Below are 26,162 nucleotides of genomic sequence, written 5' to 3' on the forward strand. Positions count from 1 at the left end.
CGCACAGTGAGCACGCGGTGCGCTTCGCGCACCGTGCGCCCACTTTACGCAGTTAGTGCCGCGCACCGCTTGCCCACGTTATGCGGGATGGGCCATGTACGCACGACGAATACTAATAACACATTAAAACCATAAGAACTTAATGTGATTAATACACCATATTCAGATTCAGTCGGGGCTTTTCGTTTTATTCAGTGCGTCAGTTCTCTTTCTTTGACAGTAAAATCAGACTCCTTGGAGACTGTCAAAAATTGCAATGTCAACTATATTTCAAGACACCACAGCGGGGTATTGGGTAAAGTTTTCAATAAGCAATAATCGCGCCTTGGTTAGACCTCATTGGCTACGATACTGCCACTGCGCAAAGCTAAAGACAGGTAAGTCATTCGAGGTACGCAGCGTAGATGGAACTTAAGACACCTACAGCGAGCAAAAGTCGCCTTCACACATCACTCAGAGACACAGATAACAATAACTTCCCAGGTGCAATACTCTGAACTGTACTCTGTTACCTGTCAGCCTCATAAACACGATGTATGGTGTGCAAAGGATTCTGGGGGTAAAGGGCCCGGTCACCGCTGGAGCAAAAATTCCTCGCAGCAATAGAAGGACTCTGGGGCATATTTACAACGAGGCGATAAAATATTTTCGGCCGAAAAGCGGCGATAATTTTATCGCTATATTAGCAAGGTCACGCTAACGCGTGAAACCTTGCTTTAGCGTGGGGATTTCTAACGCCCAGCTTTGCATCTCTAATGAGATGCAAAGTGGGCATTCCTGACCTGACATGATAGAAGAAATGTCGCTAAGCGACATTTCTCCTATCATCAAGCCCCACGCTATGAAGCATAGCGTCAGGAAACCTAACACCTGCTTCAGGACTGACTTAGCCATGATTTCCTATGGAAGGTGGATATCATGGCTAAGTTTGTGAGTCCCTATCAACAAGCTAACGTGAGATTATCGCTGGGTTTCCAGCGATAATCCCACGTTAGCCAATTAGCGTGAGGATTTTTACCGCTATCGAGATAAGTGTTGCTAATAGCACGCTATCTCAGCGATAAAAATCCACGCTAGCCGGCGATAATTATCCTAGCGCTAAGTGCGCTTTGCGATAATTATCGCCGGTTGTTGTTGATATGCCCCTTTGAGAGAGAGAGAGAGATGAGAGATGAGAGCGAAAGAGAGGAAGAGAGAGAGAGAGAGGAAGAGAGAGAGAGAGAGTCTCTGAGAGAGAGAGAGTCTGAGAGAGAGTCAGAGTCAGAGTGAGAGAGAGAGAGAAAGAGTCTCAGAGAGAGAGAGAAAGCTAGTCTCTTCGAGAGAGAGAGAGAGAAAGTGAGAGAGAGAGAGAGAGTCAGAGTGAGAGAGTGAAAGAGTCTCTGAGAGACAGAAAGCGAGTCTCTTCAAGAGAGAGAGAGTGAGAGTGTGAGAGAGTCTCTAAGAGAGAGAGTGAAACAGTTTCTGAGAGAGAAAGGAGAGAGAGCGAGTCTCTAAGAGAGAGAGAGCGAGAGAGAGAGTCAGAGTCAGTGAGAGAGAGAGAGAGAGTGAAAGAGTCTCTGAGAGAGAGTGAAACAGTCTCTGAGAGAGAGAGAGAGAGAGAGAGAGAGAGAGGGGCATATTTATAATAACTGACGCATCCCTGCATATCAGCAGGGATGCGCCAGTTATTTTGCGCCCCAGCTCCGCCACCATGGATGCGCCGCATTTATAATGCGGCGCACCACGGGGCAAAAACGGCACAGATGCGTCACGCATCTGTGCCGTAAAAGTGGCGCATTGCTGGAGTTGCGTCGCAAGCGCGACGCAGCTCCAGCAATGCTCTGGGGGGCCCTATCTTCACAATGCTGCGTCAATCCTTACGCCTGCTTCAAGCAGGCGCAGGGTTTTGACGCAGCATGGGCTCAAAAGTGACTGAGTGAAATCTTGTAGATTTCACTCAGCCACTTTTAGGAGGCGTTCCTGCGCCGGAACGCCCCCACCTGCCCTGGAACGCCTACACGTGGCGCAGGGCTTTACAACTTGAAGCATCTCCCGTTGTAAATACCCCGCACCATGGCGCAGGATTTGCGCCGCTGCTGCGTCACAAAAGTGACGCAACGGCGGCGTAAATGAGGCACAAGTCAAACATAAATCTGCCCCAGAGTCTCTAAGAGAGAGAGAGAGAGTCAGAGTCAGTGTGAGGGAGAGAGAGAGAGAGTCAGAGTCAGTGAGAGAGAGTGAGAGAAAGAGTCTCTGAGAGAGAGTGAAACAGTCTCTGAGAGCGAGAGAGAGAGAGAGAGAGAGAGAGAGAGAGAGAGAGAGATGCTTATTGCTCTCTCAGGGCAGGAGAGGTTTTTGTCCACGCGGAGGTGGCTTGCTTCCGGCCAATGAAGTCAGGGCAGAGGGAGGCGTGAATACTAGTAATGCTTTAAAACTATGACATTAAATGAGTTATAGTGGTGGTGTATTTCAATTGCCTTTATTTTGTTAGTTTGGAGTCCGTTATTATTTAGATGTAATTCTATAGTTTTGAATAAAATAACATTATAATATAATAAGGTTGAATTCATTAATACCATTTTTTATTTATTTACTACATTAGATTTGATCAGTGGGTGGCATTTACTGATAACAAAGGTTTCTGAACATAACCGTAAAAATGGGTCCCCGTCCTCTGGAGGCGTGGAGAAACAAAGCCGTAACTACGATGCAATGGGCCCCGGTGCCACTGCACCTGCTGGATGATTGCTAGCTCCGCCCCAAAGGATACCCCTATGCCCTCACAACACAGCCAACAAACTTATCAATTTCTTATGTGCTCTGTGCAGAGGGCACTGTTGTTTCAGGGGGTCTCACTCTATTGTGCCCACACTGCTCCCATTGCCACGTTTAGCCAGGGGCGTAGCTTCAGGGGGGTGTTTGGGGTGTTACAACCCCCCCAATAAATGTCTTTGTAGTAATTAGTTGGGTACAGGTGCTTCCATTCAGGTATGGCAATGTGTGTGTCGGACTTTATTTGGGATTTTTAAATACACATGCAGACAAAAACACATAACTCTCTCGGTTATTTCACAAAATAATGAGTTTTATTTACCCCTCATGAATACTAATAACACGTTAAGGCAATAATAACCTAATGTGGTTAAAAGTTAAAACACCAAATTCAGATCCAGTGCGGATTGAACGTCTTATTCAGTTGGTCAGTTCTCTTTCTTTGACAGTAAATTCAGTCTCCTCGGAGACTGTCAAAAATTGCAATGTCGACTATATTTCAAGTCCCCACAGTAGAGTATTGGGTATAGTTTTCAATAAGCAATAATTACACCTCGGTAAGACCTCATTGGCTACAATACTGCCACTGCACAAAGCTAAAGACAGGTAAGTCATTCGAAGTACGCACCGGAGATGGAACTTAAGACACCTACAGCGAGCAAAAGTCACCTTCACACATCACTCAGAGACACAGATAACAATAACACACCAGGTGCAATACTCTGAACTGTACTCTGTAACCTGTCAGCCTCATAAACTCGATGGATTGTGTGCAAAGGATTCTGGGGATACATATGCTAATTAGCATTTCCTTTCAAGTAAATGGATGTTTGATTCTTTATTAGCATGAGTGACTATGTGTGTGAGTAACTCTATGGATGAGTGGCGTTGTGTAACAGGATGTATAGGTGTATGAGTACATATGATGAGTGAGTACATGTATGAGTGACTGTATAGGACTGTTGGTGAATGAGTGGATGTGCATGTGGATCTTAGGTTGTTGTAACTGGTATTGGTATGTCCATTGTTTTGAAAACTTTAGTTTCTATTTTTGAATGTGAGTATCAAAGGTCATATTAGGGTGAGAGGAGGTCTGCCACGCTATCAGAAGGATGATGTCATCAGTGATGTCATTTGAGATGTCATCAGTGATGTCATGAGTGATGTCACTGACCATGTCATGAGTGATGTAATATGTGACATCATCAGCAGTGCATTGCGGGGACGCGAGTTATAGTTAGCTGAACTACACTATAACGGGGGAATTTCAATGGTTTTGTACGAAGTGAAATATCCAGCTAACTAAAACGTGCCTGAAACCTATGTTTTTTTCAGTGAATATATATATATATATATATATATATATATATATATATATATATATATATATATATATAGTTCTTTACAGAGTTGGCACAGCGACAAGTACACAACTTACATGTGGATACATAAAATTCATAGTAACGGTATATAAAGGAAATTTTTGATGGATAGAAGTATAGATGGACAAAATACATACTTAGGTAGAGAGTAGAGGCACAGTTTTTACCGAGGTGGTGCAGCTCAGATTTATTTTGAGGTTGTGGCATGTTTGGTAGTCAGTTGAGTTTCTTGAGAGAGAGTAATGTGGTCAAAGCATCTCTCCCCTGACAGTAGTCTAGCTGCTGTTTGGAGTGTAGCATTCAGAGGGGCTTGGTGTGTTTTTGGGGCACCCGCAATCAATGCGTGGTTGCAGTCTAGCTTGAGAAGGACTAAGGTTTGTACTACAGTCCTTAGGTCTTTGTTGGGGATGACGGGTTTGACTTTTTAAGGTTTTAATATGCTCTTTAATTCTCAGGTGTTCTGTCAAGACTAATTCCCAGGAATTTATTGGATTTGGATATGGATAGTTTGCAGGTTAATGCGATTGAGGTTGTCAAGCCAGATATCTACAGGCAAGGATTTTTCTTTGGGTTGGATGAGGAGTAGTTCAGTTTTGTTGGGCTTAAGCTTAAGATGGACACTAGTCGGCCAGGATTGAACAGTGGGGAGAGTGCTATTTAAATGCTGGATGTCTTTTACTGAGGAGATTGTCATGTAGAGTTGAGTGTCATCTGCATAGAGATGATAGGCAATTTTGGCTTGTTTCAGGATCATTGTCAGGTGTTCCATTTAAAGGTTGAATAGGGCAGGAAACAGGATTGACCCTTGAGGGACTCCTTGTGAGACAGGCGCTGCTTTTGAGGTTGAGTTGTTTAATTTGATTAGCTGACAGTGTTTAAGAGGAAACAACCTATCCAAACCGTACCTCCCCGTCAGCACCTTGGTTCTCCGAAAACCTGTGCCTGCAGAGACAATTCTGCAGGAATTTAGAAAGAAACTGGCGCAAACATTACAACCCCACTGACCAAATCACATACAAAAACGCGCTTACTAAATACAAACAGCAGCTAGCCACTGAGAAAAGCAGTTATTATGTTACCCAGATCACCTCAGCAGTAAATTCCACCAGAAAGCTCTTTCAGGTGGTCAACCATCTGGCCAACCCTCCCGCCCCACCTGAAAACACCTCACAAGTACTTTGCAATTCTCTGGCAGACTTTTTTACTGATAAAGTCACCTCCATATTCTCTGCATTCACCCCTCAAACCATACCCATGGTAAAGACCTCTGTCTCTACCCCTTCCTCCATCACCCGATCTTTTCCACTTTTCCAGCCTGTCACACTTGAACAAATCTCCCATCTTATTACAACCATCAAATCAGGCTCACCACTAGACCCATGCCCTCCCTCCATCCTTAACCTCATTCCGGAGGCAATCTCACCAGCCTTAGCCAACATATGCAACAACATGTTCCAAACAGGTATCTACCCAGCAGTGTGGAAAAAAGCAATTATCAGACCCCTGTTAAAAAAACCTTCCCTTGACCCTACTGATCCGGCTAGTTACAGACCTATTGCCTGCCTACCCTTCCCAGCTAAAATCTTCGAGAACCTCATGAACCAACAACTATCACACTGCATTCACACCCACAACCTTCTGGACGATACACAATTTGGCTTTAGGAAAGGCCATGGAACAGAGACGGCACTCATCAAGGCAGCGGATGAGATAAGACACGCCATGGACAAGGGAGGAGCGGCAGTCCTGGTGTTGTTGGACTTATCCGCGGCCTTCGACACGGTCGACCATAACATCCTAATCGACCGTGTCGCAGCCATGGGTGTGGTACATAAAGCTAAGGATCTCATCGCCTCATTCCTACCCAACCGTTCCCACAATGTCAAACTAGGTTCTTTTCTATCACTTCCCCTTTCCCTTCCCTGCGGTGTACCACAGGGTTCCTCGCTAAGTCCGACCCTCTTTAACATCTATGTGTCGGACTTGGCGAGGGTGATTAAGGAACATGGCATCAGCCTCACTACCTATGCTGATGACACTCAGTTAGTCCTTTCAATACACCAGGACGGAGACAGGGTGGCCGCCAACTTCCAAGAGGGAATGTTGGCCATCAGTTCCTGGATGGCGGCCAACTGTCTCAAACTGAATTCCAACAAGACTGAGATCATGACCTTTGGTAAACTGGAGCCCTGTTGGTCCCCTCAGTGGTGGCCAAACAATTTAGGCACTCCTCCCACACCTGTCACTAAAGTGAGAAACCTCGGAGTCATCTTTGATGATCGGCTTCTTTTTAACCATCATGCTAATAATGTTGTCTCGGCCTCTTTCTTCACCCTGAGTAAAATTAAAAAGCTCCTACCCTTCATCCGGTTGTATGACATAATTTCGAAAGACAAAAATTCGACCTACAAAAATATCGCAACAAAAATATCGTGGTCAAGAATATCGACATCCTATCTACAACATGGTAAGTACAAAAATATCGATAATTTAATATCGATGTCAAAAATATCGTAATTCAAAAATATCGTTTTTTTTTTACTTTAAAAATATATGTAAAATAAACCAAATAATACTTATAAATCAAAGAAACATAATTAAATATATTTTATAATATGTAAAATTTATAATAAATATATATAATTAAATAAAACTTTAATTAAACATATATATAATATATAATATATACACTTACTTAATAATTACTTTTAATAATAATGTCTGTAACATATAAATTATTAAATATTTATTTTAATTACCAATACATGTATACACATAAAACAATAACATTAATAAATATTAAATAATTACATATAGCAAATAATAATCATTATTTTTAATTTGAATAATTTTTAATATTAATTATATATTACAATAGCTAAAATATTACAAAACATATTAAATATCAGACACAATAAAACTACTAGTCCAACTTCAACAAAAACAACAATAAGGAAAATGTTGGATAGCGTAGGGGTAAAAATAACTATTCCAACTCCCAAGAGTGCAACAGTAGGGAAAACATTGGATAGCGTAGGGGTAAAAATTACTATTCCAACTCCAAAGAGTGCAACAGTAGGGAAAGCGTTGGATAGCGTAGGGGTAAAATTTACTATTCCAACTCCAGAGAGTGCAATAGTAGGGAAAGTGTTGGATAGCGTAAGGGTAAAAATTACTATTCCCACTCCAGAGAGTGCAATAGTAGGGAAAGTGTTGGATCGCGTAAGGGTAAAAATTACTATTCCCACTCCAGACAGTGCAACAGTAGGGAAAACGTTGGATAGTGTAGGGGTACAAATAACTATTCCAACTCAAAAGAGTGCAACAGTAGGGAAAACGTTGGATAGCGTAGGGGTAAAAATTACTATTCCTACTCCAGAGAGTGCAATAGTAGGGAAAGTGTTAGAAAGCGTAAGGGTAAAATTTACTATTCCCACTCCAGAGAGTGCAATAGTAGGGAAAGTGTTGGATAGCGTAAGGGTAAAAATTACTATTCCCACTCCAGACAGTGCAACAGTAGAGAAAACGTTGGATAGCGTAGGGGTAAAAATAACTATTCCAACTCCAAAGAGTGCAACAGTAGGGAAAACATTGGATAGCGTAGGGGTAAAAATTACTATTCCAACTCCAGAGAGTGCAATAGTAGGGAAAGTGTTGGATAGTGTAAGGGTAAAATTTACTATTCCCACTCCAGAGAATGCAATAGTAGGGAAAGTGTTGGATAGCGTAAGGGTAAAAATGACTCTTCCCACTTCAGACAGTGCAACAGTAGAGAAAAGGTTGGATAGCGTAGGGGTAAAAATTACTATTCCAACTCCAAAGAGTGCAACAGTAATACATTAATTAGCAATAACAACAAATAAAATACAATTTTAAATTATTTATATTTACTATATTTAACTAATAACAATTAATTAATAATAATTACAAATAAATAAAAAATATCATTATTTATTTTATTTTAATTACATCCCACCCTATTCCCCTATAAACCCACAACCCACTACACATAAAAATTCACATAATTCATTTAATTATCAATTAATCACTTAATAAAATTAAATCACCAATTAATTACTAATTAACAATTAATTAATTAACAATAACAATAAATAGATATTAATAATAAACTAATTATAATGTATATAATTACCAATTCATAAAATATTTTTACAATTAATAATTATTTAACAATTAATTAATCAATTAATATAATTAATTACCAATTATTAATTAATTACATATTAATTAATCCTAAATACCAATTGAACAATACATATTAATTCATTAATTATAATTAAATTACTTCCCACCCTATTCCCCTATAAACCCACAACCCACTACACATAAACATTCACATAATTAATTTAATTATCAATTAATCACTTAATAAAATTCAATCACAAATTAATGACTAATTAACAATTAATTAATTAACAATAACAATAAATAAATATTAATATCAAACTAGTTATAATGTATATAATTAACCAATTAATAAATTATTTTACTATTAATAATTAATTACCAATTAATTAATCAATTAATATAATTAATTACCAATTATTAATTAATTACCAATTAATTAATCATAAATACCAATTAAACAATACATATTAATTCATTAATTATAATTAAATTACTTCCCACCCTATTCCCCTATAAACCCACAACCCGCTCTGATACTAAAACGCTAAATTAAATTTAAAATAATTATTAATCTCTAAACATTTATTTTTAAATGTATTAAAATACATTACAATAATGTTTAACATACAAATAAAATACATATTAAATTACATTACACTAAATAAATATCGATATTATTGACATCGAAATTTTTGCTTACGATATTACTTACATCGATATTAATTACTTCGATATTATTAACTTCGATATTACTTACCTTGGGATCGATATTCTGTCCATCGATATTCTTGACTTCGATATTCTGTACCTACGATATTAAAAACACGATATTATTGTAGGTCGAAATTTAAAACTCGATATTTTGGCTAAACACCCCTTCATCCCAACCTCAGCTGCAAAGACCCTAATCACCTCCCTGGTATTTTCAAAAACCAACTACTGTAATTCCTATTCCTCAACGCCCAGGAAAAGGTGCTTAAAAAACTTCAGTTGGTACAGAATGCCGCAGCCAGGCTTCTGCTTAACATCCCTAAACACAATTCTATCTCCCACTCCATTCGCAAACTCCACTGGCTCCCTGTGAGGTGCTGCATTAAGTTCAAGGCCCTCTGCATAGCATACCAGGCCATTAACAACTCTGGTCCTCTGTTCCTGAAACATGCCTTTAGACCTTTAGAAGCATCTAGAACACTTCGTTCTTCATCAGCCCACCTCTTCAACGTGCCACGCACAAAAAAGGTCATTTGGGGTGACAGAAGCTTCACAGTTGCCACTGCCAAACTGTGGAACTCACTCCCCCTCAGTATCAAGACATGCCCTACACTGCTTAGCTTCAGAAAACAACTCAAAACGTGGTTGTTTGCACAATAATTGCCTTACCTGTTCAGTTTGATCATCAAAGCGCCGAGACACCCCAGGGTATTTGCGCGCTGTAAAAATCGCAAAAATAAATAAATAAATAAATAAGAGGCGTTTTTGCCTTGAAAAGCGCCGGGCATGGATGTAATGCAGAATTGAAAGAAAGCGAGCTGCAGAAGGCATACAATACCTCAAAGTTAGAGCATCGTTGTGTGCCCACTCAAGCGCAAGGACTTTTGGTGAAACCCTTAATTGTACGGCTGTCCGAGCCGTGGGAGAGGAGCACCATTCTTAAACTTTAAGCAGGCTGTGGAGGGGAACAATCACTTTCCATTCGGCACGATGTTCTATGCAAATTAGCCTGCAATTCGAGAAATCCATCCTACTGAAGGATATGAAATAAGCTTAAATATCACAGGGGCATGGAGCCTACTATAGGAATTCTAGACTTACCTGAGGGACTATAATAACCAGCATGCCACTGAGCATCAGTGTAATCCACGCCCACTGAGGGCGGTCACAATCAAATAAAAGATGAATGTTGAAACAGGTGAGCATTTCTTTGTGCCTCTGTGGAGCCCATGATTAAGAGGCGTGGTTGCCTTGAAACGCGTCGGGCATGGATGTAATGCAGGATTGAAAGAAAGCAAGCTGCAGAAGGCATACAATACCTCAGGGTTAGAGCATCATTGTGTGCCCACTCAAGCGCAAGGACTTTTGGTGAAACCATTAATTGCACGGCTGTCCAAGCCGTGGAAGAAGAGCACCATTCTTCTACTTTAAGAAGGCGGGGAGGGGAACAATCACTCTCCGTTCGGCACGATGTTCTATGCAAATTAGCCCGCAATTCAAGAAATCCATCCTACTGAAGGATATGAAAAAAGCTTAAATATCACAGGGGCATGGAGCCTACTATAGGAATACTAGACTTACCTGAGGGACTATAATAACCAGCATGCCACTGACCATCAGTGTAAGCAATGCCCACTGAGGGGGGTTACAATCAAATAAAGGAAGAATGTTGAAACAGGTGAGCGTTTCTTTGTGCCTCTGTGGAGCCCATGATTAAGAGGCGTGGTTGCCTTGAAACGCGTCGGGCATGGATGTAATGCAGGATTGAAAGAAAGTTAGCTGCAGAAGGCATACAATACCTCAGGGTTAGAGCATCGGTGTGTGCCCACTGAAGCGCAAGGACCTTTGGTGAAACCATTAATTGCACGGCAATCCGAGCCGTGGGAGAGGAGCACCATTCTTGAAATTTAAGAAGGCTGTGGAGGGGAACAATCACTCTCCGTTCGGCACGATGTTCTATGCAAATTAGCCCGTAATTCGAGAAATACATCCTACTGAAGGATATGAAATAGGCCTAAATATCACAGGGGCATGGAGCCTACTATAGACATACTAGACTTACCTGAGGGACAATAATAATCGGCATGCTACTGAGCACCAGTGTAAGCCACGCCCACTGAGGGCGGTCACAATCAAATAAAAGAAGAATGTTGAAACAGGTGAGTGTTTCTTTGTGCCTCTGTGGAGCCCATGATTAAGAGGCGTGGTTGCCTTGAAACGCGTCGGGCATGGATGTAATGCAGGATTGAAAGAAAGCGAACTGCAGAAGGCATACAATACCTCAAGGTTAGAGCATCATTGTGTGCCCACTCAAGCGCAAGGACTTTTGGTGAAACCATTAATTGCACGGCTGTCCGAGCCGTGGAAGAAGACCGCCATTCTTGAACTTTAAGAAGGCGGGGAGGGGAACAATCACTCTCCGTTCGGCACGATGTTCTATGCAAATTAGCCCGCAATTCGAGAAATCCATCCTACTGAAGGATATGAAAAAAGCTTAAATATCACAGGGGCATGGAGCCTACTATAGGCATACTAGACTTACCTGAGGGACAATAATAATCGGCATGCTACTGAGCACCAGTGTAAGCCACGCCCACTGAGGGCGGTCACAATCAAATAAAAGAAGAATGTTGAAACAGGTGAGCGTTTCTTTGTGCCTCTGTGGAGCCCATGATTAAGAGGCGTGGTTGCCTTGAAATGCGACGGGCATGTATGTAATGCAGGATTGAAAGAAAGCGAGCTGCAGAAGGCATTCAATACCTCAGGGTTAGAGCATCGCTGTGTGCCCACTCAAGCGCAAGGACTTTTGGTGAAACCATATATATATATATATATATATATATATATATATATATATATATATATATATATATATATATATATATATATATATATCATTCCAAAGACCTCCGCGCTTTAAAGCAGCACTCCACAGGAAATAGTTTATCCAAACTTTTATTTCGAACACGAAGCGATTCACCAGACCTGCAATTTAAAACCCCTGACGCGTTTCTGTGCACACCTGCACCTTAATCATAGGGTGGGCAAGTTGTAACAAACGGAAATGGATTGCCACGATTATTTTCCCCTTCAAATGCATGTTTTCTCTGGTGAAAAGCATGCTGGGCGTGGTAGTCCCGATTCTTCCCCCCCGGTGGGGTCCGTTGCTAAAACACCTTTGTTCTCTGCCAATGTCAATGTCCATTGTCCTTTCAGCCCTCCGGTGGGCTTCAGGTCTGCTTAATCGCCTCAATTTGTAAAGATTTCCTGCGCTGGAACAGGCTGTGACGATCACAGCCACACAGACCTTCTTCCAGTGATAATGGCGGTGCATGCTTCCACGGCCGGAGCAGCCGTGTGAACATCATTCCAAAGACCTCCGCGCTTTAAAGCAGCACTCCACAGGAAATAGTTTATCCAAACTTTTATTTCGAACACGAAGCGATTCACCAGACCTGCAATTTAAAACCCCTGACGCGTTTCTGTGCACACCTGCACCTTAATCATAGGGTGGGCAAGTTGTAACAAACGGAAATGCGGTGAAGACAGCAGAGACATCCGCATACCATTTCATCATCAAATAGCAGGATTTAGGCTTTACGCGTTTCAGATTTGCATCCTTGTTCACAAGCCACCCAGCAAGAAAAGACAGCAAACTTGTGTAGAGAACACCTGTGATTTATTGATTGAGTCCGGCCCTCAATCAATAAATCACAGGTGTTCTCACCGCAAGAGGTATTTCCCCGGGAGGACGTCCTCACTCAGGGCAACCTTTTGTTTGGATATTAGCGGCTGTGCCTTAGCCGCGAGGACGAACCGCCGCGCAAATGCGGATCCTGGGCATCAGGAGACTAGATGCTCTGTAAAGGAACGGAGAAACTCAAACGTGAACGACTATAGCAATAGCAGTACACTCGACATCCATTCCATCAAACCCACTGGGGATTTTATTGCAATTTACATTGAACATGCAGCAACGCCCACTGTGGATTTATTCTTAGTAGAGACTACAAATACCAGAAGGCAATGAAGCCTACGCCCACTGTGGCTCGAGCACACGCCCACAAGGGCCGGACTCAATCAATAAATCACAGGTGTTCTCTACACAAGTTTGCTGTCTTTTCTTGCTGGGTGGCTTGTGAACAAGGATGCAAATCTGAAACGCGTAAAGCCTAAATCCTGCTATTTGATGATGAAATGGTATGCGGATGTCTCTGCTGTCTTCACCGCAAGAGGTATTTCCCCGGGAGGACGTCCTCACTCAGGGCAACCTTTTGTTTGGATATTAGCGGCTGTGCCTTAGCCGCGAGGACGAACCGCCGCGCAAATGCGGATCCTGGGCATCAGGAGACTAGATGCTCTGTAAAGGAACGGAGAAACTCAAACGTGAACGACTATAGCAATAGCAGTACACTCGACATCCATTCCATCAAACCCACTGGGGATTTTATTGCAATTTACATTGAACATGCAGCAACGCCCACTGTGGATTTATTCTTAGTAGAGACTACAAATACCAGAAGGCAATGAAGCCTACGCCCACTGTGGCTCGAGCACACGCCCACAAGGGCCGGACTCAATCAATAAATCACAGGTGTTCTCTACACAAGTTTGCTGTCTTTTCTTGCTGGGTGGCTTGTGAACAAGGATGCAAATCTGAAACGCGTAAAGCCTAAATCCTGCTATTTGATGATGAAATGGTATGCGGATGTCTCTGCTGTCTTCACCGCAAGAGGTATTTCCCCGGGAGGACGTCCTCACTCAGGGCAACCTTTTGTTTGGATATTAGCGGCTGTGCCTTAGCCGCGAGGACGAACCGCCGCGCAAATGCGGATCCTGGGCATCAGGAGACTAGATGCTCTGTAAAGGAACGGAGAAACTCAAACGTGAACGACTATAGCAATAGCAGTACACTCGACATCCATTCCATCAAACCCACTGGGGATTTTATTGCAATTTACATTGAACATGCAGCAACGCCCACTGTGGATTTATTCTTAGTAGAGACTACAAATACCAGAAGGCAATGAAGCCTACGCCCACTGTGGCTCGAGCACACGCCCACAAGGGCCGGACTCAATCAATAAATCACAGGTGTTCTCTACACAAGTTTGCTGTCTTTTCTTGCTGGGTGGCTTGTGAACAAGGATGCAAATCTGAAACGCGTAAAGCCTAAATCCTGCTATTTGATGATGAAATGGTATGCGGATGTCTCTGCTGTCTTCACCGCAAGAGGTATTTCCCCGGGAGGACGTCCTCACTCAGGGCAACCTTTTGTTTGGATATTAGCGGCTGTGCCTTAGCCGCGAGGACGAACCGCCGCGCAAATGCGGATCCTGGGCATCAGGAGACTAGATGCTCTGTAAAGGAACGGAGAAACTCAAACGTGAACGACTATAGCAATAGCAGTACACTCGACATCCATTCCATCAAACCCACTGGGGATTTTATTGCAATTTACATTGAACATGCAGCAACGCCCACTGTGGATTTATTCTTAGTAGAGACTACAAATACCAGAAGGCAATGAAGCCTACGCCCACTGTGGCTCGAGCACACGCCCACAAGGGCCGGACTCAATCAATAAATCACAGGTGTTCTCTACACAAGTTTGCTGTCTTTTCTTGCTGGGTGGCTTGTGAACAAGGATGCAAATCTGAAACGCGTAAAGCCTAAATCCTGCTATTTGATGATGAAATGGTATGCGGATGTCTCTGCTGTCTTCACCGCAAGAGGTATTTCCCCGGGAGGACGTCCTCACTCAGGGCAACCTTTTGTTTGGATATATATATATATATATATATATATATATATATATATATATATATATATTACCTACTGGCGGTCGCCAGTAGGTAGTTATAGTTAGGACCCTGTTTCCATAGGAAATCCGCAACATTCTATTTGGAATAACTTTGGCGCCGGTCGACGAATCCTCGCGAAATTTTCAAAATAGGTGGGGCGCTACGCTCCGCTCCTACCCTGAAAGTCTCGGGGGGATTCGTCAAGCGGGGGCTGAGATAAAAGGGGGGTCCCAAAACGCGTTTTTCCCATGCATTTTTCTATAGGACCTTTAGACACAGCTACAGCCAGTACGGCTGAACAGAGTTACTTGAAATTTGGCAGAGAGGTAGTCCTCAGGTCAAGGAAGTGCCTTTTGTAGGTCTGGTGTAAATCTGTTCAGTATTTCCTGAGAAAATAGCATTTAAATCAATATATATATCTGTGGCAGCTTACGGTGCGCTTACCGTGCGCTTACGGTAAGCTTACCGTACGCGTACGGTGACGTGCGCGAGCGTGCATCTGATTGGCTGTTAGATCTTAGTAAACATTCGAATCGGTCGAAACCAGGAAGCGGCGGCCGCCATTTTGTGTGTTTCACTCAGAAAAAAAAGGGTGATAACTTGAAAAGGGGGCAAGGAAGAGAGTTACAGACCCCCTAACATTTGAAAGGGGGTCAAAGAAGGACAGAAAAGTACAAAAAAACATTTATTAATTTAAAAAAAAAATCGCGGGGTACGCGTACGGTAAGCTTACGGTAAACTTACCGCACGCGTACGGTAGAAAAAAATAAATAAAAAAAGAAATAAAATTCAGATTTAAGTGTTTAGATATTAGGGGGCTCTAAAAAGAGCCGTTGTGTTTATGAAGTGATTTGATTTTTTAGTGGTACCTACAAGTAAGTACCGATGCAGAGTCTAAGGTTCAAGAGGAAGACTCTGTTCCCTTCATCATTGAAGTGTACACCATCTCCTCTATAAATGTCTTGCATGTCGTAACGCAAGTTGTTGTGGTAAATGGAACCCATACCATAGTCTCGGAGGAAAGCAGAAACAGATTTGTTGACGTGCTTTCTTGCTTTGTCAATCTGCGGACAAAATTGATTGGACCAGTTCCATTTTTGCCTTTGGCATATGTTAGAATACACAAAGGCAGTTTTAGGGAAAAGTGAAAACAGTTGTGCAAAGGTGTCCTTCATAAGCATTTCCAGACCTACCCCAGTCAAAGTGCCTAGGTCATTGCCACCACAGTGCACTATTATGAGGTCAGGGTGTTGGATTTGCATGAAGGATTTCACCAATGGCATCAATTGGTGCCACTTTAACCCTCTCTGACCAATCCATTTCATGACTACATTTGGCAAAGCAAGGTCTCTCACCATACCTGTTTTCTCTGCATACTTTTCACTCCAGAAGACATAGCTGTGTCCTACAATCCACACTGTGAACATCTTCCAAGGAGATCGGGGTGCACTCAGGAGGTGTAATTCAGTAGAATGGTAAAAAGAAATGAAAGACAGTTTGGAAATGGAGGCATACATATTTTTTTTTTTTAAAAAGAACTGATTGGCTGTTTCATACCATTCTATACTAAAAACTAGGCTGTATGTGTAAATTTATAGAAGCATGTTTTGTATTGGTACAGAAAAATGTGTTACCAAAGAACAGTACTATGGATTTGCTGTTAGGTTTGAAAAGTCAAGCACTCCTGCTCTTTGGAAATGAAACATTGTGTGGTGAACTTCTGACCTAACTCTACACAGCAGTGTTTCAAGAGCAGTTGCTATGGTAGCAGGCAGAAGTCAAGTTGGGGGAAGGGTACTAGGCTGAAGTCAAGTTGGGGGAAGGGTACTGTTGGAAAAGGGTTGGTTTTCAACCAATAGAAATGTGTGATTACATTTGAAAAAAAGGGGGAAGCACTGAGATTTGAAACTAACATGTATATGTGTGGAAAAAGAGAGGGAAACATTGCCATTATCTGCTTCTGCTGAGAGGAGAGAGGTGTACAGAACAGAGATCCTGGCTCTGATAATCTGCTGTTTGAGTGCCACATTTCTTTCACAACTAACTAATTTTAAAGGTGAGTTAAGAGTTTGAGAGGGGATGTATATGGTAAATTAAGAAATGAATAATAGAATTGGAATTCCTTTTGTTGAAGTTGTGTTTATCATTTTGTGTTTTGGGAGAAATTTAAATGTGAGGAACATGTAAAATAATATGGACTATGTTTTCACCATAAATTAAGGTGTACTGGTATAAATGAGGAATACTTTTAGGGTTTGAGGTTCCAGTCAGTAATGCAAATACATTCAGCATCACTAAGGCTGGTTGCCCTTGCTGGAGTGTAGTCAGTCACCCAGGTTACACATGTTTCTGGTCTCAAAAAGCTGTTTGGACATGTGCTTTTTTAAGAATCTGAAAAGTGGATTCAAAATGTGTCAGACTGTAAAAGTACTTATCACTTGCAAAAAAAAGAGTAGTAAGTGTGCTTTCACATTGGCAAAGAAATTTCGTTTTATGACTAATATGAAAACATGACTCTGTGTGCAAAGAGGAATTACAGACAGAGATTTATTGCGTATTGCTCTGGTGATTTTACATTTGCATTAGATGGAAAGGGGGAGCTATTTTTTTCTGCAGAAGCAGACTCTTAGCACACAGCCAGCTGCTTATCCTGTGGAATCATGCACAGTATTCACAACCGAGTGGGGTTTGAGGTTGCAGTCAGTAATGCAAATACATTCAGCATCACTAAGGCTGGTTGCCCTTGCTGGAGTGTAGTCAGTCACCCAGGTTACACATGTTTCTGGTCTCAAAAAGCAGTTTGGACATGTGCTTTTTTCAGAATCTGAAAAGTGGATTCAAAATGTGTCAGACTGTAAAAGTACTTATCACTTGCCAAAAAAGCAGTAGGAAGTGTGCTTAGCAATTAGCAAAGAAATTTCATTTTCTGCCTAATTTCAAACCATGACTCTGTGTGCACACAGGAATTGTTTTTAGATATTTAATTTGTGAAGGTGTTATTCTGATTTTCACTTGTAGGAAAGGGGTACTTAGTATTTTAAGATTTGAAAAGATCATAAAAAATGTAGTAATATATTTAAATAAAATAAAGGAATTTTTTTTTAGTTTTTTTCAGGTATTGCTGTAGAGCAGTGAACAAAATTTAAGATGCCTACAACATCCAGACTAAGGAAAAACCACAAAAAAAAACTATATTTGAAGACAACTGGAGGACCTAAGTTAGTTGGAGATGCTCATGTTGGGAAAAAGAGAAAGTCTTCTGGTAAGCAGACAAAAGATTTTTTAAAGAACATCTTCAAAAAAAGGAAAAATGTACAAAATGTCTGTACTGGAAAGAATGTTTTAAATAAAAAACAACAGGAAAAAATTGAGCATTTAGTTAATGCAAATATACCTTCAGAAACAATAAAGATTAACTTAAACAGAAAAACAGCGTTTAAAGAGATACGTAGAAAAATGTTTCAGAGAAGAGTAATGTCCAATTTGATAAAGGATGTGAAGAAATATAAGCAAAAGGCTAAATTTTATAAGAGAAAAAAAGAAATTGAAGCCATTGCAGCAAAGGCATTAGAATTAAAAAGGAAACTATTCATTTTAATTTTGAATAGGATGCGTACATTAGATAAAATGGTTAATGTACTGAAATCACAAAGCAAAAGGAAAAGAGTAGTGAAAAGAACAAACTTTTGTAAAGTGTTTTTAGGAGAATGGATGCATAGTTCAAGTAGTGAACCTTTTTTTAATGAAGAGAGTTATTTTCAAAGTAATAGTTTGCTGCATGCAGTTGACACCAGAGGTCGTGCTTATGAAGTGAAAAATGGTTGTATAATGGAGAAGGAGAAAATGGTTCCAAGAGATGAGGTACAAGTGATGGCGGATGAGGCTATGGGGAGACGTCCTAAAGCCCCAGTGTACACTTGGAATTGTAGTAGTATTTGCTCTGTGCGTCAGGAATCTATTGATAAATTTCGTGAGTTTCTAAGAGAATATAGTAAAAAAAGTGTAAAACAGAAGATTAAGGTGCTTCAAAGTCTAGATCCATGTAGAGTGAGAGAGAATACTGGTTTGCAGGGTCATTCTCTGGCTTGTCTATCTAGAAAAGTGTGTAAAAGTGTTTTTCATCATTTTAGGATGCTGGCTGTTCATCATACTGAAATGAGAAAGTTTGTGAGACGGTTGTATATTGCTAAAAGTCCAGCAATAAAGTTAGATGAATTGAATAGGGCTCTGTTCCGTGGATCGGTATCAGATGTAGAGAAGGTTACTGATGAAATTCAGTTTTGTTACTTTGGTCCTGAACAAGACAGTGCAGAAAAGGACACAGTAAATGAGGAAGAAGTGGAAGAGAATGTAGAACCCTCTGTAAGTAAGACATTTAATGATCACATAACAAAATTTGCAATAATCTCTAATGAAAGACCAAATATTACTTGTATTTGTTGCCGCAGAACTCATTATAGAAAACAAACCAGGAATGTTGATCTCTACAGAAAAAGTGAAAATGAAGATAATTATAAGTGGAAGGATTTTGCCACATATATATTTCTTGAAAATTGTTTTGAATTGGGTGAAGATCAGCGTATTTGTAAATACTGTTACAACAAGTTAGAGGAAAATAGAATGCCGACCAGAGCTGTACATAATAATTTAGAATTGGATGTTATTCCTGCCGAACTTTCTGAATTAAATACATATGAGTCTATACTTATTCAATGTGTTCATCCGTTCCAGACCATAGTACGTATGGAGCCCAAAACTGGTAAATTACCTCCTTCAGATTTACTGAGAGGTTTAAAAGGAAGAGTGGTGTATTTGCCCTTGGATTTGAAAAAAAATATGGAAACTATTGATGCAGATACTTTGGAAACTAAACCATTAGTTATTCTGGTTAATGGTGTACCAACAAAGAATAAGAAGATTTGGCAGGAGCTGGTAGATGTACGGAAAGTACAAAGAGCAAATTTGTATTTGAAAAGGAATAACAAATGGTATGAATCAATTTATATAGAAGAAGAAGAAGAAGATTTACAAGAAGACACAGAAACACCAACTGGACAAATTGAAAAAGTGGACAAGTCAAAGGAAGAAGAAATTTATGAACATTTTAGCATACATCCTCTTCATTCAAAAGAAGTTATGGGAGACAATATTGATCTGTTTCAGATGAAGAAAGCAAAAGGAACTCCCGTGAGTGTATGGGAGGAGAGCTTGGAAGCTCGATGTTTTCCCCAGCTGTTTCCTACAGGAAAAGGAGGACGATACGATGAACGTCCAGAACAGATTCCAGCTTCTGAGTATCGAACTACAAGACTATATGCAGAAGATCCCAGATTTCGACAAAGTATTCCTTATTTGTTCCATCTTTTATTTGAAAGCGACTTGTCTGCATTATCATATGCAGTAAATCACATTTTAAAAAGTGGAGTACATTTACAAAATGTGTCTGCTAAGGATTTTATGGAGAAAGTGCAGCACCGAGATGATCATTTGGAAACACAACTGATCAATCTGATGGCTTGTCAGCGTGGGACAAATGAATATTGGTACCGACGCCATGGTGAATTAAAATGCATGTTACGGAATTTAGGAACACCAACATGGTTCCTTACTCTAAGCTGTGCTGAGTACGCTTGGGATGATTTACTGGATTTTCTACGAGAGGCCAATTCAAACATTAAAAACATCGAATACAAGACAGAAGGAGAACTGTGCTCATTGGATCCGGTTAATGTTTGCAGATATTTCAATCATAGATTTGAGGCTATGATGTCCTTCATCTGCAATAAAAAAAATCCACCTCTTGGAGAAGTAGAGGATTTCTTTTGGAGAAAAGAGTACCAGGCAAGAGGTGCTCCTCATATTCATATGCTGTTGTGGATCGAGGATGCCCCAAAGTTTGGAACAGATACTGATGAAGCATTGTTATCTTTCATTGAAGAATATGCAACATGTGCTATACCAAAAAGCACAGAAGAGAAAAAGTTAAAGGAGCAAGTTTTACATTTCCAAAGTCATCGGTGTGGAAAATACTGTCGACGGAAATACAAGAGCAAAGATAAATACTACACTAAATGTCGATTTGGATTTCCTAGACCTGTTCTTTCAAATGGAAGAGTAAACAGTTTTATGTCATCTGTGAGACATACTATTACAAGAAAATCACCTAAGAATACCTACAACCTTAAAAGAAAAGAAGAATCAAAAAATATAAATGACTACAACCCAGTCATTTTATCCATGTGGAATGCTAACATGGATATACAGTATGTAGCTGACAATTCCATTGCTGTTGCTCGATATGTAACGTCTTACATTACTAAATCAGAAAAAACTGAATTGAAAGAAATGTGGGAAGAGATTTCTCACGAGAAGACTGTCAGTAAGAAGCTGTACAGTTTCAGTTTAAAGATGTTATCGCATCGAGAAATTGGATCCTACGAATGTTCAGATAGGTTATCTTCTGCAAGTCTCTACTCGAAATCAAGAAGAATAATTTGGGCAAGTTTAGGCCTTGCAGCAATGAGAAATCGGGTACTGAAATCTGTTGGAGAAATTGAATATTTGGCCGAGAATGACCCAGAAAGTACAGATATTTTGAAATTAAACATGTTGGACACATATTATCCCAAGAGAAGTCATCATCTGGAGAACATGTGTCTCTATGAAGTGCTGCAGAACTACATTTATTCACGGAAAGCCGCAGAAGATATCAACAATGGAAAATATAAAGTCATTGGTGAGGAAGGATGTTTGGCGAAGCAAACAAAAGGAAGTTTGATAAATCACAGGAAGCTGAGTTGCGACACTACTGACAAAAAGGAATTTTACTACTTGGCTCTTTTACAGCTGTTTAAACCATGGCGTACAGAGGATGAACTACTGGGAGAATTTCAAAGCTATGAAGATTCATTTAATGCTTGTAAAGACAGCATACAATGCAGTACATTCACAACTTATGTACAAATCTTAAATGAAGAAATTGAACAGGAAACTACAATTGCAGCTGAAGTAGCTAGAGACAGTTCTCAAGACAGCCAAAGTTCAGGAACACTCAGTCAAGATCCCCTAGGACAACCAATCGTTGAAAATGAAGCTGCAATAGCCATGAATGAAGTGGAAACGGCTATGAATCAAGCTCAAGAAGAATTTATAGACTTACAAAATTTGGAAAGACAACTGAATCAAGAGCAGCAACAAATTTATGAAGAGATCAGAAACAAAATTGATCACGGATTACTACATGAAAAAAAAGAGTGCTCATGCACATCATTTCATCCAATCAGGATGTATGTAAGCGGACAAGCTGGAACTGGAAAAAGTTTCCTAATTAAAGTCATCAGAAGCTACCTACAGCAAAAAACAGATTCTACTTTGTCTTGTGTGGTTACTGCTCCAACTGGGTTAGCAGCATATAACATAAAAGGAATCACCTTACATCGTTTGCTAATGTTACCAGTGGAGCATGAGAACAAAATACAATACCACAAGCTAACTGGGGAAGCATGCTTGGAAGTTTCAAGAGTATTGAAGAAGATGCAAGTTCTCATTATTGATGAGGTGAGCATGGTATCAAAGTTAATGCTTGCCTTTGTGCATTTAAGAATGCAGCAAATTCTAAGGACAGACTATGACGTGTTATTTGGTGGAAAACCTGTCATAGTTTTTGGGGATCTTCTACAGCTTACTCCAGTTAAAGGACAACCAGTGTTTAATACTGTGACACATGAAGACACAAAGAAGTCATTGGGAAGCATTGGTAATGCAAATATTTGGTCCTTCTTTGAGTACAAGGAACTTACTACTAATATGAGGCAAGCAAACGATGAAGAATATGGAAGTATTCTGAAAGATATCAGGATTGGACTACTGACTGAAGCTGGCACAAAAGCATTACAGAGTCGGTTGCTACATAATTTATTTCCAAAGGAAGAAATAGTTGCAGAGAAGATATACAAGAACATTGCAGAAAAGAAAAGTGTCATCTGCTTAATGCCAACTCTACGTGAATGCTCAATATTCAATGAGGAGCTTTTGAAATTGGAAAAAGAAGATATCAGGAAATTGGAAGCAGTGGACAAAATTCAGGATGGAAGAATTACTATCACATTAACAGGCAAACTGAAAAATAAATTGGATTCACTAGAGAAGAACATTTCCAAAACTGCTGGATTAGAAAAAAATCTATATGTTTGCATGAACTGTAGAGTATTTTTAAGGAGAAATTTGGATGTTGAAAAAGGTTTAGTGAATGGAGCTATGGGAAGAGTTGTGGGTTTTATTAATTATCAGAAAAAAGATGGAATAGAATGTTTAAAAATAAAATTTGATCAGATAAAAGAAGTTATAGACATTTGTCGTTGTACAGTTCGTTTCATGCTTGTGAAAGACTTATATGTACAAAGGAAACAGTTTCCGTTTTCTCTAGCATATGCTGTAACTATTCACAAGTCTCAAGGATTGACTGTAGATTGTGCATTTGTAAACATTGGTTCAACTGTGTTCAAAGAAGGTATGGCTTATGTAGCTTTGTCACGAGTGAAAACATTATCTTGTTTATTCATGATAGACTTTGATGATTCAAAAGTTAGTGCTGATACAAACTGTGTAAAGGAGTATAATAGATTAAGAAGAACCTATGCTCCTCATTTAGGTCAGTATCCTGTGTTAGAGAAACGTGTAGTTTCACGTAAAAGGAGAATTGAGAATATCTGTAATGAGGATGTAGAGAGGAGGAAAAAAAAGAGGAGTGATGTAATTGCAAGCAAAAAGAAAAAGGACAATGTTGAAGAGGTTGTTGGTTGTCATTTTGAAAATAGCTCTGGTGTCAACTGCTACGCTAATGTAGTGCTGAATGTTGCATTTTATCTGGAAAGTTTGCAAGAGCAGATAATAGTAAATCAGAGAAAAAGATTCTGTTCTGAGTTGTCTCCTTTTTCAAAAGCTGAGTAATGATAAAACTCAAATAGAAAGTGCTACTGAAATTAGAAAACTTTTAGATGTATGTTCAGGACGAACACAGTTTTCTCAAAATGTACAGCAAGACGCACAGGAATTCTTGATGTATTTTTTTCAGGTACTGGAAGAAGAAGGGGTTCCCATTGAAAATATTTTTGGTGTCTCTTATAAATGGGAACATAGTTGTGAAAACTGTTACAATACATGTGGCTCTAATGTTGATTCTGAAAGGTTTATTTATTTAACATTGCCAGACAGTAAAACAGTCACTTTTGCTAAATTAGTTAAAGATGCTAATCATAGCATGGAATGCGGTGAGTGTAAATCTGACATGTTTTCAACGTTAGTTGTATGAGTGCGAGGGGAAAGAGATCCTCATCCCTTACTCATCATATAATAAGCATGAAGCTTTCAAGTACTGGTTCTTGCCCAGAGACAGGGGGAGATGCCCCTTTCCCCCTAAATTGAAACTGGTTTTGAAATGGTGTGTCCGGGCTAGAGTTTTAATTTCCGTTTTTGGGAATAAATTCCAACGTTAATTTTAAAGGAATACGGACAGTATGTAATTTTAATGATGCAACGATGTAAAGCTGATGGTTCAAAATTGGACACTTTAATAAAGAAATTCACAGGACAGCAATTATCAATTTCAGGAAAAACTTTTGTAACAGTTGCAATAATTTTCCATGAAGGACCTACTGTTACTTCTGGTCATTACACAGTTTATCTTAAATGTGAAAAAGGCTGGACACTGTGTAATGATTCCCAATTGATTTTCAAGCAACGTTTGCCTTTTGATTTAGCAAATTCCTATCTAATCTTCCTGAAACCAAAATTTTAGAGAGACTTGGCAAGATCTGTACAAATCAATTTTACCATTTTATTGGATTAGCATTGGAATTTTCAAAAAAAAAGATTTTTCAAATTACCATTTGGCCTAATGGAAAGGTAACCAATTGTAATGTGGACTTATTTAATTTTTAATGAATCTTTCGGAAACCAAAATGTTAGAGAGAATCGGTAAGATCTGTACAATTTAAATTTTGGAATTTTATTAGATTACCATTGGAAATTTAATCAAAAAAGAATTTTAAAATTACTATTTGGCCTAAAGGAAATAGAACCAGATATATTGTGGAGTTACTTGAAATATATTATTTTTGTGATTATGCTTCTGAAAAAAAATTGTCAGACGGTATTTTAAAGAAATAATTATTGTTATTAGATGATATTTTTATAGAATATTATGCATTTCTATAATGTTATGTTTAAGTAAAAAGAGATTCTGGGCTTTTTTAAAACAATCTTTGAGATTGTTATTTTTTTTTTGCCCGCTGTTAAGTGATGAATGCAATTGCTTTCACAATTTATAGTGAAATGCAATATATTCTGAAAACAGCAAAAAAAAGGCAAATTTTTTTTTTTTGAAAATATGTAAATACGTGTACTGTGTTATATAATGATTTATTAAATATTAATACTTTTTTCTTTTTTTCAGATTGTGAAAGAAAATTTTTGAAAAAAACCAACCATTTTTTCAAGTAATTTCAATTACATTTTAATTAAAAATTAAATTGTTGGGTGGGTCAGGTAAGTCAGAAATTACATGGTCCCTTTCTTCCACTTTATCTCAAACAGATTTTTAGTATTTAGTTATTAATTCCTCAAGGATCTTGAGATGTGGTAATTGATTTTTAGTGTTTTAAAAAAAAAAAAAAAAAAAATACGCGTACGGTAAAAAAAAAAAAAAAAGTTTTAAAGAAAAAATAAAAAAAAGTTGAGAGGTAAGGTTGGCTCTTAAAAGAGCCGTTGTGTTCATGCAGGGCCAGAGGAAAGGAAGAATGGGAACATTAGCTGGTAGGACAAATGTGCTGGTCTATTTTGTTGTTAATGAGGGGAAGACTGGTCTCCCTATGAACAATTAGACCATGGCAAAATGAACACCGCATAGTAACCCTCGCAAACCGATGGTTCGTTTCCACAGGATCAGAAAAAGGTGAATCTGCCCCCACAGATGAAGGGCTCTGCTGAGCTTCCGAAGAAGGACTCGGCTGAGCTGCTGTGGATGTGCTTGGTTGACTTACTGAAGGGTTTCCTCCAGTATGTCGAGCATTTGTCCTAGGATGTACATCCTCAAGGTGTCTCAACATAGTGTGATTCCCGAAGGAATACTTCTTGTTGGGATTACCTCGTGAAAGTACACGCTTGCACAGCTTGCAAGTCACCAAGGCAGCATTGACTTTTTTCTCACCCTCAGGAAAAGTAAAATACTCCCATATAAAAGAGCTCTTCTGTTTCCTCTTTCTCTGCCTGATGGTGGTGCTGCTAGCCTCACTCTCAGCAGAAGAGTGCTGGTCTGCCATCGTATCACAAAGACAAGTCAGCTCCTTCACCTAAGGGATCACAAGCA

General features: G+C 39.6%; 2 non-coding genes across 2 annotated transcripts; both read right to left on the reverse strand.

Annotated features, from left to right (window-relative positions):
• Positions 1-229: 229 nt before the first annotated feature.
• Positions 230-369, reverse strand: LOC146805991 (U4 spliceosomal RNA). Its single transcript, XR_014968359.1, has one exon. It is a non-coding gene; the product is annotated as a U4 spliceosomal RNA (small nuclear RNA).
• Positions 370-3,209: 2,840 nt separating this feature from the next.
• LOC146805992 (U4 spliceosomal RNA) lies at positions 3,210-3,349 on the reverse strand. Its single transcript, XR_014968361.1, has one exon. It is a non-coding gene; the product is annotated as a U4 spliceosomal RNA (small nuclear RNA).
• Positions 3,350-26,162: the final 22,813 nt, after the last annotated feature.

Source organism: Triturus cristatus, chromosome 8 (assembly GCF_964204655.1).
Source record: "Triturus cristatus chromosome 8, aTriCri1.1, whole genome shotgun sequence".
Classification (NCBI taxonomy): Eukaryota; Metazoa; Chordata; class Amphibia; order Caudata; family Salamandridae; genus Triturus; species Triturus cristatus.